The sequence below is a fragment of the Neovison vison genome, chromosome 1 (genome assembly GCF_020171115.1).
Source record: "Neovison vison isolate M4711 chromosome 1, ASM_NN_V1, whole genome shotgun sequence".
In the NCBI taxonomy this organism is placed as follows: Eukaryota; Metazoa; Chordata; class Mammalia; order Carnivora; family Mustelidae; genus Neogale; species Neogale vison.
In genome coordinates, this window is record NC_058091.1 from 48242774 (window position 1) to 48248773 (window position 6000).

Here is a 6000-nt window from a genome sequence, read left to right on the forward strand (position 1 = left end):
TCCAGGTATCGGCTTCTAGAAAAGAGTCTCCTATTAGCTTTTGTATTAAAATCCGCTATCCCGGGGTGCCTGGGTGGCTCAGTGGGTTGAGGCCTCTGCCTTCAGCTCAGGTCATGATCCCGGGGTCCTGGAATCGAGCCCCGCATCGGGCTCTCTGCTCAGCAGGGGGCCTGCTTCCTCCTCTCTCTCTGCCTGCTTCTCTGCCTACTTGTGAGCTCTCTCTGTCAAATAAATAAAATCTTAAAAAAAAAAAAAATCCGCTGTCCCAAATTACAGGTAGGATCTGATCTGACAAGAACAGGATCATCATTTTGTTCTGAAAAAAATTTGGCTACTTCAACAAATATTGTAGCTGCTATGGCATGTTTACTATGTTAGGCATTAAAGGACTAGAAATACAGTGTGAAGATTACTAATTATTTCTAAAAACTAGAGTGACACAACAGATAGAGAGGCACAAATAATATGAACTATATAGGACAGAGCTCATTTCCTTTTTCTTCTTTAATACTTTATTTTTTTAGGGGCACCTGCGTGACTCAGTCATTAAGTGTCTGCATTCAGCTCGTGTCATGATCCCAGGGTTCTGGGATGGAGCCCCACATCGGGCTCCCTGCTCAGCGGGAAGCCTGCTTCTCCCTATCTCTTTCCCCCTACTTGTGTTCCCTCTCTCACTCTGTCAAATAAATAAATAAAATATTTTTAAAAGACTTTATTTTTTAGAGAAGTTTTATGTTCATAGTAAAATTGAGTGGAATGTACAGAGATTTCCCATATACTTGCTGCCCCCCCACATGCATAGTCTCTTTTGCTATCAACATCCCCTATCAAACTAGTACCTTTGTTACAACAGATGAACCTACGCTGACACATCATAATCACCCAAAGTCTGTAGTTTACATTAAGGTTCATTCTTGAGGTTGTATACCCTATGGGTTTAGACAAATGTATTGTGACATATCCACCCTGAACAGTGTTTTCAGGATCCTAAAAATCCTCCGTGCTCTGCCTATTCCTCTCTACCCCTCCCTATTCCTGGCAACCACTGACAGTTTCACTGTCCAGTTTGTTTTGTCTTTTTCAGAATGAATACAGTATGTGACCTTTTCAGATTGGCTTCTTTCCCTTGTGAATATGCATTTAAATTCCCTCCATGTCTTGTCATGGCTTGATAGCTCATTCTCTTTGGTACTGAATAATATCCCATTGTTTGGATGTTTCCTTTTATCCCTTCACCTTCTGAAGGATATCTTGGTAGCATCTAAGTCTTGGAATTATGAATAAAGCTCTTATAAATATCTATGTGCAGGTTTTTGTGTGGACTTAGGCTTTTAACTCCTTTGGGGAAATACTAAAGAGGACAATTGTACAGTAAGAGTAGGTTTAATTTTGTAAGTAATTGCTAACCAGTGCATTCCCACCAGGATTGAATGAGAAATTCTGTTTCTCATTCTGCTCCACACCCTCACCAGCATTTGGTGTTATCAGTGTTTTTGATTTTGGCCATTCTTATTGGTTGTGTAGTGCTAGCTCATTTTTATTTTCCTTGCATTTCCCTGGTGACATATAACGTGGAACATATTTTCATACTCTTTTTTGCATCTGTAAGTTTTCACTAGTAAGGTGTCTGTTCAGGCCTATGGCCCATTAATCAGTAGTCAGTCTGGTTGTTTTCCTGTGGTATGTATGTGTGTGTACACACACACACACACACACACACACACCAGTCCTTTCTTCCCCCCTCTTTTTTATTTTAGAGAGGAAGAGAGGGGGTTGGGAAGAAAGGAAAGAGGGAAAGAGAGAATCTTAAGCAGGCTCTAGCCCAACACAGAGCCTGGACATGCAGCTTGATCTCACAGATCATGACCTGAACTGAAATCAAGAGTCAGATGCTTAACTGACTGAGCCACCCAGGCAGGCCACCAAGTAACAGTCTTTTTTATTAGATGTGTCTTTTGCAAATATTTTCTTGCAGTCTGTGGCTTGTCTTCTTTGGACATTGTCTTTCATAGAACAGATAGAAGCTAACTTTTGAGTTAAGCTACATCTGAAAAGTGAGAAAAATTTTAAGGTAAAGTAAGAGAAAAATACATCTTCTGGGACTAGCAAAAGGAAAAGAAAATAGCGTGAAAAGATATAATTTGTTCTAGAATTGGAGGAATGATGATGTTAATTTAGAATGGTTGGTGAGAGATAGAAAATGAGACTCCAAAGTCAATTGAATCAAATCGTGAAACATGCCCTGAGTGTCATGGTGAAAAGTATACATCAATGATAGCCAGATGGAAGAGCCAAATTTTTGAGGAGAGGAGTAATCCAGATTTTGGTTGGTGTGATACACAATTTACCTATATTGAATTTACTGTTAACTCGTTTGTAATGTTGTTTCACCAATCCCTTATTTGTGTGGTTGCTACAGGACCTAGATTAGGAGAGCAACACAATCCTGATAAGTTCCACCTTCTTAGGGAAATCCATCACGACAACCCAGCTGGAATCTAACCCTGACGCTAGGACTTTTTTTCCCATATTGGAGGCAGTCATGTATTTGGTGAGCTACTGTCTTAAAAATATACGTAATTGTTTTCCTCATCTTTCTTTTAAGTTCAAAGTAAAAACAATGGCATTATGTCTTCTTTGCAGGCCACATATCAGAAGAGACTTCTGATATACCCAGCAGAAGGAAGCAATGACGTGGAACTGAAGTCAGGCCTTCCCACTGAGGAACATATTTCTACTTGTACTCTGTGAAGCTTTTGGTCTTTATCTGTAGAACAGCTGGGGATAATAAGACATAACTGATAATATTACTTAGAGATTCAGAAAAAATTATATATGTATACTTTTATATGTATATATATATAAAATACACAAGACAGGAACTCAATACATAACAGCTTTTATGTATACACATATTGTAGTCTATTATTAATATTAGTAATAACTTGTTTCTTTTAAAAATATTCTTATTGAACATTAACTTTCACTCAAGAATATAACAGTTGAAATATCACTTTCATACAAATAAAATATTTGACCCTTTTAACAGATTGTTGGGAAGATAGAACATGGTCTTTTGACCAAGAAAGAAGCTTTTATTAATGATTGTGGTGAAAGTGATTTCAAATCTTAGGTCTCTAAATCATACTAACTCTTCACAGGGACCATTATCTGCAGATGCTTGACTTCTGCTGAGTGATCAGTTTCTGGTAAGGAGATTGAAGCGGTGATCAAAAACCTCCCAAAAAACAAAAGCCCAGGACCTGATGGATTCCCTGGGGATTCTACCAAACTTTCAAAGAAGAAATAACACCTATACTCCTGAAGCTGTTTCAAAAAATTGAAGCAGAAGGAAAACTTCCAGACTCTTTCTATGAAGCCAGCATTACCCTGATCCCCAAACCAGGCAAAGACCCTACCGAAAAGGAGAATTTCAGACCAATATCACTGATGAATATCACTGATGAATTTCAGACCAATATCACTGATGATTCTCACTGATGAGAATCACTAAGATTCTCAACAAGATCCTAGCAAACAGGATCCAAGAGCACATTAAAAAGATTATCTATCATGACCAGGTGGGATTCATCCCTGGGCTACAAGGATGGTTCAACATACACAAATCAATCAATGTGATAGAACAAATTAATATGAGAAGAGAGAAGAACCACATGGTCCTCTCAATTGATGCAGAAAAAGCATTTGACAAAATCCAGCATCTGTTCCTGATTAAAACACTTCAAAGTATAGGAATAGAGGGAACATTCCTGAACCTCATAAAATCTATCTATGAAAGACCGACAGCAAATATCATCCTCAATGGGAAAAAGCTTGCAGCCTTCCCATTGAGATCAGGAACACGACAAGGATGGCCACTCTCACCACTCTTGTTCAACTTAGTATTAGAAGTCCTAGCAACAGCAATCAGACAACAAAGAGAAATAAGAGGTATCCAAATTGGCAATGAAGAAGTCAAACTCTCTCTCTTTGCAGATGACATGATTTTTTATTTGAAATAAAACCAAAATCACTATATTTGCATGCTACAGAGTTCTCATATTTTCCTTTTTGAGTTTCTTCTCAGTTCATCAGTTAACCAGAAGACACAAGAATATTACCTTCTTAAATCTTTAGAGCATAGCTATTAGACATCATTAATATTTTCATTCTTCTTTGGAAAAAAATTATGTTCTTTGAATAAGAAATGTATTTGGATGCAAAACTGTATTAAAGTTTATTTCTTCATTTTGTTTTTAAATGTGAACCTTTCATTTCCAACTTTCAAAAAGTCAAAAATATTTGGTATTTTTTTCTTTCTTCTGTCCATGCCAGAAATGCCACTTTCCTATATGAGAAAAAAAAGAGAACATATCTCTGTATACCCTTGGTTTTATATTCAAGTTGCCTTGGGAACTCATCTATTATATTCTGCTATTAGAATCACAATTCTGAAAAGACACCGTTGTGTTCAGTGTTAGGATTAATCTTGCATGGATACCAAGCTGGAAACCAAAAATGTCCTCTAATAATCATAAGACTTTTCTATGTCATCCCTCTTTTCCAAAACCCCTTTATACCTTGTGATTCTAAATGTGAATGATTGAGTCAAGATGGGCAATATCTGGGGCCCCTGTGTGGCTCAGTGGGTTAAAGCCTCTGCCTTTGGCTCAGGTCATGATCTCAGGGTCCTGGGATGGTGCCCCGCATCTAGCTCCCTGCTCCTCGGGCAGCCTGCTTCCCCTCTCCTCTCTCTGCCTGCCTCTCTGCCTACTTGTGATCTTTGTCTGTCAAATAAATAAATAAAAATCTTAAACAAACAAACAAAAAACGATGGGCAATATCCTACCATAGGGAGAATGCTTTTGTTACATCTTGATTTGGTAATTCAAACCTTTACCCCAAAATCGATAAGATTAAAATACAAGATTTCTCCCTTGATCTTTAATGTGTGTTCAAGCCAATGCGTTCTCTCTAGAGAGCCTGACTTTGTTCAGAGTTGTTCCCTCACTATATTCAAAACCCTTCAGTGATTCATATCTCTCACAAAACAAACTCAAAATTCCTTAGCCTCACATGTGAGGTTTTGATATCAGTACAAAAATTGCTTTCCCATTTTTATTTCCAACCACAAGAGCCTTACCCTTTGGGCACACTGAATTACACTGCATTTTCCGAACGTACTTTCCACTCTGCTATCTTTGAGCCTTTGTTTGTGTCATTCCTTCTATGAGGGATGGAATTCCCTCCCTCTTCTCTTCCAGTCAATATCCTACCTTGACCTTCCTTGGAATGTTACCATGGATCTTGAAGTGTGTGTTGAAGTTTGAGAATTTGGGAAATATGTCACTTGGATAAATTCTGAATTTTTGACTTCTTGTGTTGCTGGTTGGCAACAAGGGTGCATTTTCTAACTTGCCAACAAGATAGTTTAGACTCAATTTTCTTATTTTAAAAATAACACATTTTCATCTAAAAGAATGGTTCAATAGAAAAAAAAATCCAATGTAAAAACATTGTTTTATTTTAAGCATAATTTATCACTATCACATCATCCCATCTTCAACATTTTGCCAGATTGATTAGCAGGTGAAATCACAAATTTGTTGAAACATTCCACTTTTGCTTCTGGAAAATCCAGTACTGTGAGTAGTTTCAGCAAGTATTTACAATTCCCATCGGAACCTGGAGACAATCCTTCTTTAATCTTACCACTCATCATCATAGGCTTCATATTTATGAACAGCATTTTTACCACGGATACCATTTCATTTTCATTTTAGTTTAATTCAACAAATTGAACTTTACAAATAAAGTCTGCATTTAAAATGAGCCATCTAATAAACTGAATAGAAGACCAGATGCCTGGAGGCCCTTAAGTCACCAGAGTATTGGAATCAAGAAGCATTTCATGGGGCACATATTTACCACATGTTACAGTAAAACCCATTGAGTATTGAAAGCAACAAATTTTGTCTGGTTTTGCTTAGTGCTTATAAG